Source organism: Dermacentor silvarum, chromosome 6, assembly GCF_013339745.2.
Source record: "Dermacentor silvarum isolate Dsil-2018 chromosome 6, BIME_Dsil_1.4, whole genome shotgun sequence".
Classification (NCBI taxonomy): domain Eukaryota; kingdom Metazoa; phylum Arthropoda; class Arachnida; order Ixodida; family Ixodidae; genus Dermacentor; species Dermacentor silvarum.
The window spans coordinates 128,603,010-128,615,509 of NC_051159.1; positions in this window are offsets into that span (position 1 = coordinate 128,603,010).

The window sequence follows — 12,500 nt, forward strand, 5'->3', positions numbered from 1 at the left end:
CGAGTGATCGTCCATTGTAACAGCCTACAGGACGCTTCCCTTTTGTCCCTCTGCTTACGATGGGCTGTACTCGATGTGTTAGGCGACTGTACCACGCCGGATCTTCAGCGAAACCCTCTTTTCGCGACGTGCGTCACGCCGATCCCTGATCTCAGCAAACGCCTAAGCTTAGGATTTGCCCTCCTTCGCTTTTTTCACAGTCCTCTGGCTGGGACTTCACCTTTGCGCATTTACCGCTGTCGCAGTGGCGCTTCGCAAGTTTGATTCTGAGCGCCTCAACCGCGTCCGCCTTTCTCGCTTTGCGCTTACGTCTTTTCTTCAGCACTTGATCTGACCTATTCGAAAAATAGGCGACTTTCTCCGGCAGGCTAGCTGAAGTTGCCGCCTCCGTACACACTTGGCCTAAAGGGCCTTCGGTTTCTGAAGCGGGAAAACCGCTGCTCTCTTCAGTAACTGTCTTCCCTTCGCATTCGGCTACTGACACGTATGGTTCGTTACCGCTAGCAGCTGCCTCGGGAATCGTCCCATGGTCCTCTGACCGCTGCTCAATAGGGAACACGCCTATGAGTCTCCGAGTCTCTTTACGTGGCTTCTGACTTTGGAGCTGCTTCACTGGAAAAGATTCTCCTCGTTCCTTCAGCATTTGCTCCGACCTATTAGAAAATAAATAGGGAAGTTTCTGGCAGGCTGGCCGAAATTGCCGCCTCCGTACTCAGTTGGCCGAAAGGTCCTTCGATCACCACCCTCGCTATTGGAAGGCAAACGCTTCGCTTTTCGGCCACTTGCCGAATCCAAGCGGACTCTCCTGTGAAATCGTCGGGAGATACACAGCTAGGGTGAGCTACATCCATCGTTGCCGCAGAGTCTCTCAATACTCTGTACACCCGACCATTCACTGAAAGCTCTCGTATATAAGGCCTCAACAGATGCAGGTTCTTATGGAGTCCTGAATTGTGGCAAATACCACCTGCTTCTCACAACTCCTGGCATGTGGCCTTTTTCTCCACAGTTGTAACAGACAACTGTTTTCCGCGTCTCAAGTGCGCGCGCACTGTGAGCGGGCGCCCTCGTAGCTTGCTCTACTTTAGGTGCGTCATCATCTTTCTCTTGATGCGTGCCTGGAATTTTGAAGTCTCCGGTTTAAAATTCCTACGGACAGACTTCCTACCCTCTGGCTTCCCAAAACTGAATCCCGCTCTGTCGCTTCTCTCTAGTCGTCGCGCCGTACTGCGGAAACTTCGGCGCGTGCAGTAATCCTCGGCGAGTTCTGCCGCTCTGTCTACGTCTGAATTGTCATCCGATCTTGCACCCAAAGCCTTACTTCCTCGGGAATACCTCGATAAAACTGCTCGAGTGCCATGCACTGAATTACCTTGTCGTGATCGCCGTAGACCTGTGCGCCTTTAAGCCACTCCACTAAGTTGACTTTAATCTCGTAAGCAAAATCCGGGTGAGATTCGTTTCCCTTCTTCGCGTACCTAAAGCGCTGGCGAAAAGCCTCTGCCGATAGGCGATATCTGCGCAACAATGCAGCCCTTCACCTTGTCATACACTTCATAGTCCTCCTTACTCAGCCGTGCAATCACATCTGAAACTTCGCATGGTAAAAGTGTCAACAACTTCTGCGGCCAAACATCTTTACTGAAGCCTACTCTTTCACATGCCCTTTCAAAGTGTACGAGGTAAAGGGCGATGTCTTCGCCCGTTCTGAAGGGATGCAGAAGGTTTTTCATCTTGAACTCGGACCTACCCGTACCCATGCGACGACCATCGTTCTCAAGTTGTTTAAGCCTTATCTCATGCTCTCTTTCTTCGCGCTTTTCTCGTTCTACGCGCTCCCTTTCCTCGCTCTTCACGCTCGCGCCTCTTGAACTCCTCTGCTTTTTGCATTCTTTCAACGATGGTTTCCCAAGCCTCGTCGGCTTCCTCGACCGTCACTTCTTCTGCCTTCATGACGTCGAGAACTGCCTCTTTCCTTTTTGCGGAGTCGGCCGAAATGCCTAACTCCTCGCAAATTAGAAGTAGGTCCTGCACTCTGAATTTCTCCATAGCGATCTAGTTTGCCTTCAAATTCACCCTTCCTAAAATTCGCTATTTAAAGAAGGTGAATTTCCAGAACGGTGCCCGCCAGAAAACACACAGTTACTCTCCTAGCAACTACCTACTTGTACTAGAGAGTTCTGGCGACATGAAGAGCAAACACCGGCACTAAAGCCCGTCCTTATCGCTACCACATAGGGAGATTGCAGAATTTCTCGCTTCGTGCTCTTTCCCAGCAAAACAATTTTCATGGCCTCACCGGCCTTCTCCCAACTCACTTCCTCCTTCTGTAAAAGCTCCAATTGTTGACTTTTGCCTACCGCAGGGCCAACCAAAATGCCCATCGGCTCACAACTTTTGAGGAGTTCCTAGATTTCAAACTTATCCGTATTTACAGTGCACCCTGTGTTTCTTCCCCACTAGTAATTCAGCCCACGAGACACTTTATTCTTGGTCTATGCGACAAAATCACTAACATCAAACACCATTAACGACTTAGTCACCTGCGCTAATGAGTCTGGCGAAAAGAGAAGCAAACACGTAGCACTCACCACACCGATGTAGCCAACGCAGGCCGATCCCATAAGCTGCCAGCCACTGTTGCGAATGGTGATGGTCCGAGGGTCCACGAAGGCTGCATGTGTGGTGCCGTGCCAGGTGCCGAGAGGAGGAGTTATCCAGGGAGATTACAAAACTGTTTTATATACACTGTACATGGTATATTACAGGATGGGCTCCATGATATTGGAGCCGTCTACGTGCTAACATCTTTGCATGTGGTAGCGTTTACATCTCCGAGCGTTCTACATGGTCGAGCGTGCTCTACATCGTCAAGCGTGCTCTACATGGTCAAGCCTCAAGCGTCTCCACAACACTCAAGTCCCCTGTTTTATCCCTTCCGTTTCCCTCTTTCACTCGACGAGGGAATACACTTTAGTTCTTTTAGCCAATGACAGTCTTTGATCAGGTGGCCATATCCCGCACGTGTTGTGTCGTTGTTTCCCGCCGGGCTCCGCCTCCAATCTTGCTAGGTCGCCCCCGAACACAGGCAGCGGTTGACACCTTGGGAACCGAACGTTGATGTCGTTCCCCCGGGATTGCCAGACACGGGTCCCTTTCAAGATTCGCCTCTCCATAGCGGTCAGTTCGCGGAACCAGGTAGGGCGGTGGCTGTCTCGAAAGGCAGCAGTCGGCGTAGCGTCGTCATGGTTCGGGTGGCGCTGGTAATTCACGGGACCGCACCAAGGGGCGACGCTGCCGTTTAGCCACGCATGAGTAGCCCGGAGACCAACTGCTAATCCCTCAGTCCCAGGTGACAATTCTCGGCCGCGAGAAAGGGGCGTCAGGTTGGCGCGTCTGAGTCGGCGCCGGCCTCCTGTGTCCCGAAGGACCGCCAGACACAACAGTGATCAGATATTGCCGGAAACAGCCAGGTTTCGGTTATTGCTACTATACCAGGATTATGCACAGTAGAGTGTTTATTTGACATTACCGAGAGAACGTCGACTGGCTGGCCGGTCTGTGCCTTTTAACGGCATCAGCAACAGATCTGGCAGATCTCTTGCTGATCTCTCTTGGCCTTGCTGATCTCGTCCCCTTCTCGCCGTTAGAAGGCGCTGACCGACCGGCCAATCCACGCTCACGAATCGGCCCCCTGCACAAGCAACATGTTTTCAAGTGCGTCAGTCTTGTTTAGAGCCCTTCGGGCTCTTACATTTAGTAGTGTTAGCTCGTCGGCTGTGTTTGGCTTCTCGTTGGTGGTCGTTTTGTTCCTGCATTTTTTTTTTTTCCCTAAGCGGCACTCTGTCATTTTTGCCTTCGTCCCAAGTGCAGTTCTGCTGTCCTCGGCTGTTACACTGTGTTTTCCTTCCCTTGTCACGCAATGTGCTGCTTTTATAGGCTGCCTGTTATCTGTTTTCTACGTATTACGTGGCCTGTCTAACTACTCTTGTTCCTGTTAACCTTAACCAGAACTATCTATAGCCGCGTTCATTCAGAACAGAGCGGGTGCTTTTTTGCGTGAGGCACTATAGCGCGCGTGCGTGTTGATATTGTGCGTGAGCTTTGTGGTCGTTCTCCGCACGGCAGTGAGGTATACGTCTCAAAGCCTTCTCTCTCTCTCTCCTCGTGGTTCTTTTCCCTTTCCTCCGGTCTAGCGTAAAGCAAACCACAGCCTGCACTGCATTTCATCCTATCCGTTGATATATAATGAGTCTCCGTATACGCTTTGTTGAAAGTTAACTGCTCTTCGTGTGTGGTCTGCTCTGTGTGAGTAACTGACGTTTATACATGCGTGCCTCTGACTTCCGCATAGCGTTTTGTTTGCTACTGGCTCTACCACAAGAAAAACGAAATGAAAGAAAAAAACGGGGGGGACAGCCGAGTGTATGCCGGTCTGTACCTCACACGTCGTCGCACAATCTCAAAACTCCGCCGTCGGGTTTGTTTGCCGCCCGTGCTGTTTTCAACACGAGGATTGATCGTCCGGGACTGTATGCGTAAGCGTAGCAACATTGTCGCAGCTTTGAGACGCCTCGCCTCCGGTCTATATCTGCCTACACAACTCGCGTTAGAGCAAAGTCGCACGCTTACTAGGTACAGCCTACATATATGCGCCCGCGACGACGACGTGGGCTTCCTAACGCTTTCTCATACAGCCTGGCAACTTCCACAGCGGGGCTGTGCGTATCTAACTCTATAGGCGCCGATTTAGAGGGGAATGCGCCGCGTGATGTGAGAAGTGTGCGTATGCGCTTAGCTATTCTGGGTGCCCTTTGGCAATCGCCGCACGTCCGCAGCGAAGAGTCGAAGTGCCCACGCTAACACGACCTTTAGCAGGCAGCCGCCCTTCGACAGTCGTAGTGAACCGAGTTAGACCGGTCACCTTGGCATTTCACCTGGCACGTCGGGGATCACGAAGGTCCCTGTTTCTCGCCGTTTTCTTTTCCATTCATTTTTTGTTTATGGCACTGGACAGTATAGTATACTACTACACAGCTAGGCATTATAGAGGAAGAAGTATGTTTAAAGTGATGTTATTTTATGTTGCCAGTTGATTGATTGATTGATTGATTGATTGATTGATTGATTGATTGATTGATTGATTGATTGATTGATTGATCGATCGAATCCGAAGTTAGAATAGTTTCAATTGCTTGTGGTCTGCTTGCTCTGGGTGCGCACGCTTATACAATGCCCAACTTTCTGCAGACGTCGCGTGCACTGCGGATCCCGCTCCAGCAGTCTTGATCTTTGCCGAATTAAGCTCAAAGATTTCTTACTTTTCAAAGACCGATCTTGAAACGCGATGCGAGGCTCACAAAGCTGTACTAAAATTCCCATGGATGCAATGTTGCGCTGCATAATCCTGATCGCACACGCGCAGGACTGTTAGAACTATACAGCGCAACTTCGCAGTCATGGTCAAGAACCAACTAATAGCCTGCACGCAACCGTTTAGAATACTCGACTAGAGTATTTCCGCCCCTCGTGCATGTAGTGCTCATACTCTGTTTTCTGCGTGCGAGGTGATGTGTCGTGCCCCCCTGTCTCTCTTCTTTCCCATATTTTTTCTCCCCTTTATGTGGGTTGGTCTGGTATCCCTTTCAAGAGACAATTGCTGGCTTGCTTTGTGTGGTGCTTATGTGTTGTCATCATTAATAACTATAAAGCCTGTAGCGGTTATACCTTGCTGCTGTATCATTGACGCTGAGTGACACAGGGTCCAGGGGTTCCAAACAAGAATGAGCCTTAAAGCTCGAATGGTGCCTACCGCAGAATACCCCCAGTATAGGCACGGTGCACAGACCGCTTTTGTGACCATATGGGAAAGGGGGATGATTGCGAAATGATGTGCGCAGGTGCGTCTGATTACATATTCTCACACATACGTGTAGAACGGGCACGGCGTGGTTTCCTGCGAGCCTCAAGCAAGCCCGAATGCATTTCAACGCAAAATAACTGTGAAACAACGACTCTTACGAAACCGTAACGCATGTGCCACCCTCGCCTGTGTTTTCGTCGTCACGAAACTGGAAGCCTCACACTCGTTTCCACTGCGCCAAGCGGCGCCTCTATCTGCGACAGCACTACTTTTCTGGCTACCTATCGAGACAGTATCATGTTGTGTCCCTGCTTTCGGCCAAATCGCGGCACGCGAATAGCGTTACACTTTCGCAGCGTCAAATAATTGGGCCAAGTTGATCGCGCCTCATCCAAATGGCATTACCAAATCCTGACTTGTAGCTTACCATTGTCACTGAAAAAAAAAATTTACAATCATTACATTCTACCGGTGCTAACATATAGGGCAGAAACTTGGAGGTTAACAAAGAAGCTCGAGAACAAGTTAAGAACCGCATAGAGAGCAATGGAACGAAAAAATGTTAGGCCTAACGTTAAGAGACAGTAAGAGAGCGGTGTGGTTCAGAGAGCAAACGGGGAGAGCCGATATTCTATAGTTGACATTAATAGGAAAAAATGGAGCTGGGCAGTCCATGTAATGCGTAGGACGGATAACCATTGGCCATTAGAGTTAAAGAATGGACACCAAGAGAAGGAAAGCGCAGTGGAGGACGACAAAAAACTAAGTGGGGTAATGAAATTAGGCAATTCGCAGGCGCAAGTTGGAATCAGCTAGCGCAAGACAGGGGTAAATGGAGATCGCAGGGAGAGGCCTTCATCCTGCAGTGGAGATGAATATAGGCTGATGATGATCCAAAATGTAACAGCGCAATTTAGGACGGGGCTAATATACCGGAGAACAGGCGAAGACAAGCGCGAAATTTAAGCCACGCACTTTCAAGAGCGCAGCGCAACTTGCTTTTGCATGAAACTGCGCCGATAAAACGGGATACCCTTTCTCACTCGGTGTTCTCCCTTCTTTTTTTTTTTTTTTTTCTTTTTTCTCTCTCTTCCTCAGCTTCTCTGCTGAGGGACCGAGCCTTGGAAGGAAGCCCTCAACTTCGGAGCCACCGCACCAGCAGGAAACACTGGGATGGAACGAGCGTTGGATCGACGAGCGCAGCAGGAAGAGCATCTTTAGTAAAGTACGAGGCTACTCGAGCCCATGGAGGGAGATGAGAGAGGGACGGAATAAATTTCGGTGGTTGCGCTTCCGTTGCTTGGTGGCGCAATGCAGGCCTCAGCTGGATCGCGGCTCTTCTGAGCCTCGCGAGCCGCTGGCGATGGGTTGGCGCACCTGCGGCCACTTTCTCGCTTCCGCTGCTGCTGTGCGTAGAGAAGGAACTGCCGGCACGGGGGCGACCGTAGCCGGTTGAAGGCTGCAGACACCGCGTGTGCCGCGCCGCCGCCCACCGCTCGCGCATGCGCATTAGACAGTGAAATTTCCCTTATTATCGGCTCCCTTCTGTATTTGTACCGTATTTCAGCGAAACGCGCCGAAAATTCGAAAGAATCTAGCAAGAATACGTAAAATTAAATGCACACTTTCGGAACCGTCTCAACGTTTTGTTTATTATTATTATTATTATTATTATTATTATTATTATTATTATTATTATTATTATTATTATTATTATTATTGATAGTAGTAATAGAAAAGTAGATGTGGTGTTGCGAACTGTGGGAAAACTTTTTTCTTTCGTTTTTTTTTGTTTTTAAGAAGTGTCTGCGAAATGGCTGTGAACACTAGAAGATGGTTTTGCACAGTCTATAGGTCATACCACAAATAGTATATATATATATATATATATATATATATATATATATATTTCACCTACCATCATCCTTTACTCATTTAAGAATTTGTAGTTGGGAAGAAGCCGGCGACATGTCGGGCTTGTTTCCAGCATTCCCAAACCATAATAAATGACTAAATAAATCAAGTGGGGGCAGGGACGTGTTTGCTGATATACGTGCACACACACACACAAAAAAAAAAGGCGACGCGCGCGACAGCTCCCGATCACGCGCACAGTGGCTGGATTGCACGTCACGTGCTTCTCAGCCTGCGCAGAGACAGACGTTTCGCGTGCAGAGGTGCTACCTGGAGAAGGTGACTACACTCTCTAACACGGGGGATTTCCCTTCAGCCACTCGATGCAAAAAAAAAAAAAAGAAGAAGAAGATAACGCCGTTCCTATCTCATCGACACGCTTGTGCGTCACGTTCTCCGTTTTTGTTTGCTTTGCCGTCTTCCATCCGTATGCTGTGTCGGAGGTATTGGTGAGAGAGAGAGAGGAATCTTCGTTCTGCCGGCGTCGCCTCTCAATCGCAATTAGCGCGCTTTCTAAGCCGCGCGCTCGATTGTGTAGATGTCACCTGCGCACCGCGCGGGCGTCGTTTCGTTCGTTTTCCTTATTACTATTATTTTTTTGTGATTATACAGCGATAAAAATGCGCGGGCTTTTTATTCGCCGGCGTCGTCTGGCGAAGCGTTTGTGCGGATTCTTTTCTTTGCAGCTCGACGACGTGCGGCTGCAGTCTGGGAAACATAAGAGAGAGCCAATTTGAAAGTCACCTAATGTTCTCGTACAACGTGGATTGGAGAGGAGCCTCAGGGGGGAATGAATGAATGAATTACATTCAATACAAAGAAGAAATGAAGAAAGAATAAAAATGAATTCAAGAAAAAAAGAGGAAGAAAAAGAATTATGAATGGCTGAGTGACTTAATCAATGAAAACGAATGAAAAAAAGAAAGACAAATGAAGAAAGAAGATAAAAAAATTATGCAAGAAAGGAAAGGGGGAACTTCCGGAAAACAGACAGGGAATGACCCAATGAAATAATGAACGAGGGAAGGAATGAATGAAACAGAAAAAAAAAATCGAGAGAAAAGTGACGTAAAAAAATGTGGTTGATCCCTCTTATATAGGAATCGGTATAGAACACGAAAGTGAAACGTGTCTTCACAGAAGTAGTGTAATGTTTATTGCACATTGATATATAATGTCTATTGGTGTTTTGTGGCTAAAGCGCCCTTAGGCGTTGATGCACCCACGCTGACGCCTGGTGGCACGTCTCCTCCATCACGACTACCAACGTCGATGACCATGAGCAACCGTCGTGCATATGGAAGCTGCACTACGCTGCACACGCTAGCACAACGCGAAAGACGAAGCACGTAACTGACACACTAATACAACGCGCAAGACAAAGCACGTAACTGAATTGTCACCGAGTCAAATCAGCGCGTACAGCGCGTCGTAATTGCAGCCTCCGCGATCAACTTCAGAAACATTTTCAGAGCTAATTGCGGAGGCCACGCTCCGCTGTGCTGAGTACGGTGAACGCCACCTAGGTGGCGTTGGTAGTGCTTCTTGATGCCAGCGTCCCTTCGAATGCTGGCATCGAGGCGTCGTAGTGCTGAGACCACCGAAGCGTTCACTGTCGGTGCGCGTTAGTGTCATAATGCAGTACTTCTCTTTTCTGCTCGTAGGCGGCGGCACCGCCCCGAGCAAGAGCGCGGGTACGCGGAGGAGTGTTAGATATATAAGGCGCGTCTGTGTAGCTCTCTGCAAATGCGTTTGTGGCGCAATGGGTTAAACGCTCGGCGATCTATCGTCGCGGACCGAGAGGTCGTGGGTTCGATTTCCAAATTTTGCATGTTTGTGGAACTTTTTCTTCTGGTTTCTTTCTTTGTATTATGTTCTATGACGTATTTCCGTGACGGAAATACGTCAGTGAAGTCTTGGTGGACCCCGGCATAAAACACTTTCGTGTTAAAAAAAAAGCTTAATCAAAGGAAAAGCTGCAGGAAATAAACAGAGATAAAAAATACAATAATGGAGGCAACAATGAACAACGAGTTAATTAAGAAAACAGAAATAATAACGAAGTAATGGGCGCGTAAAGAAAGACAACATAAGGGGAGGGAAATCTAAGAGACAGTGAAGGAAACAAAGAAAGGTAAGTAATAAAGGAGTGAAATAGAAGAAAGACACGGAACGAAAGGAAGAGAAGGTGGAAGGAAAGAACGAACGAAAGACCAGAGAGGCAAGAAGAATGCGAAAAGACCGCACGCACGTATGCGCATGCGTAACGAAGCAGACACAAAGGCGACGAGGAGTCGGCGCTGTTATGCTAGGCAGCGGCGTGACAGCATTCCGGTGCCCTCAAGCTCAGCTGGCAGCCAAATAATAAGTGGCCAAGTGTGTGTGTGTGTGTGTGTGTGTGTGTGTGTGTGTGTGTGTGTGTGTGTGCAGGAGCCGTGAAGATTGAGGAGAGGGAGAAAAGAGCCACCGTGAAGGCGAGGAGCAGAACATTCGCGGTGCGGTCGGTATACATAACGCAGCCGCCCGGCGCTAAACGTAGCGAGAAGGATAATAATGGCGGCGGCGTAAGCGTAAATCTAACCTTAGCACCCGCCCGCGCGTCCATTCTGGCAAACTTATACACCTCTGGCCACTGTCGTTGCGATTTCGTCCGGCTCTACCAATCGGGAATTCGGTATTCTGGTCTCGTTGCGACATCCATCGCTACCGGAAGCTGTTGCCAGGAGCTCGCCTGAGAGAGAGAGAGAGAGAGAGAGAGAGAGAGAGAAAGACGAAGACGTATCGAAGCATAAAAAAGGATCGCGCGCTTCCTGGTTTCAAAACCCGCGTCCTCCCCCGCGGCCATGCTGGCATCGTTGGCGCCGCGTACACAGTTCTTGTCGCTCGCGGTGCGATTATTTTATTCTCTCCAATGGTGCGTGTGTGCTCGGGCTGGAGGATAGATAAAGGTCGGCATATATTACGGCACTGGCAGTAAGTCGCATAAGTATACAAAGTTATATTCTTCGGGACTCGATGTGTTAGCTATATTTACATTTTACGGTAATTTTACGACCGTGAAAGTGTGCCAAGAGCGTCAGGTTGTGGGCGCCCTGCTTGAAGAGCCGATGCGGAGCTAAAGGCTCAAATAACTGCTTCTTTCCGAACGCCGTTTCCTATACTGTCACCTAGAGCCATTGCATAAGCCTTTACTTGTTACTAATAGCAATGTAGTCGAGTTCCGTTAGTTTTACGTTGGTTAATTCAACACACATTTTAATTCGTCTTTTTTTTTTTCTTTCTTGGACGGCTGCCTTTAGGAAACGTACTAACTCGTTTCAACACTTCGTTTATTTAATGTAATAGAAGAGGCAACGCTTTTTCTTCGGTTTTTTTTTTTTTTTATGTGTGAACTGAACTTTTACTGAAGTAACCCGCAACTTGAAATAAATGTGGAACTTCATTTTTTTATATATATTACTGTGGTCGGCGAAGTTTTGCTTGCGTGTGTACACATACACACATACTATGCAGTCAAGCGCGTTTGTAATGAAGAGCTTGGGACTTAGAAAATCCTTCGTAATTCAGGTCACTACATTGTAAATATCGCACACCGTATCCCGCTCACAATACAGCAGGCCGAGCACTTTCAACCAGATAAATAATTTATTTAACAATGAATTCAAGACACACTTAGCGAAACAAGTATAGCTCATTTATTTTCTATTTTTTATATTTTTTTTGTGCACGCTTTGTCGGACAGAATGTGCGACTGCAGCCGACTTTTTTGCACCGAAGTTCGCTGCTTGTTACACGGCAAAACGCGGTAGCGACGGAAGGTAAAGTTGCACATCCCCTAATCCTGCTATCGCCTCCCTTGCCATCAAAATCATTGGTTCGTTTACAGGCTCTTCACTATACGGTTGCTTTCGTTGACGTTATGGCTTTGAAGACCTCGTCGGTCACGTAGTTACTATTACGCCATCACGCTGTAATCAACTGCGACGTATTCGTCAACCGTCGCACCCGCTGCTGTGTTATAAGCAGCTTATACGAATTGAGCGATTCCTGGAGCAGTGTAGCAGGACTGCAAAGCTCGCTCACATCGGCGCGTATACTTCAAGCTGACGGCACGTACACGTCACAGAGCGCAGCTCAGTGACGTCGGCGGAGCAGTTTGTTGTAAAGCAACAAATCAGCCTTTGAGGACGCCTAAATTCCTTCGCTTTACAAGCAAATTTGTTGTAGTAGTGATCGTTGTAGACGCGTTTACAATACACATGAATGATAAGGACTCGGCCGGGACGTAATCAATTCTTCGTTATACAGGTCATTTCGTTGTAGAGGCGTTCGTTGGAGTGGCGCTCGACTGTATACTTTTCCGTAGCCTTACCTTCACTCTTTTAGATAGGATCACTGGCCTCGCGTGTCTCACAAGAGGCATAAGCATACGTCGATAACACGTCGTTCGTGTATAACTCGGCTTTGACATTACACGGCTTTGGAGACGAAACGCGCCGAATGGCTCTCTTAATTTCGTGCGAGCCACTATGCGAGAGCTTCCGGGAGAAGGCTAAGGTACACCCAGTTCTTATATGTGGCACGACGCTACACAGCCGCGCAGTCGGCTGGTTCGAAGCTTGATCACTGCCCTTCGGTGATCCGCCCAAGGGCAGTGCCCTTCGAGTTTGACAAGTCCGCTTGCAGACGGCTACAGTGTATAGCAACCCGTACTTTGTATATA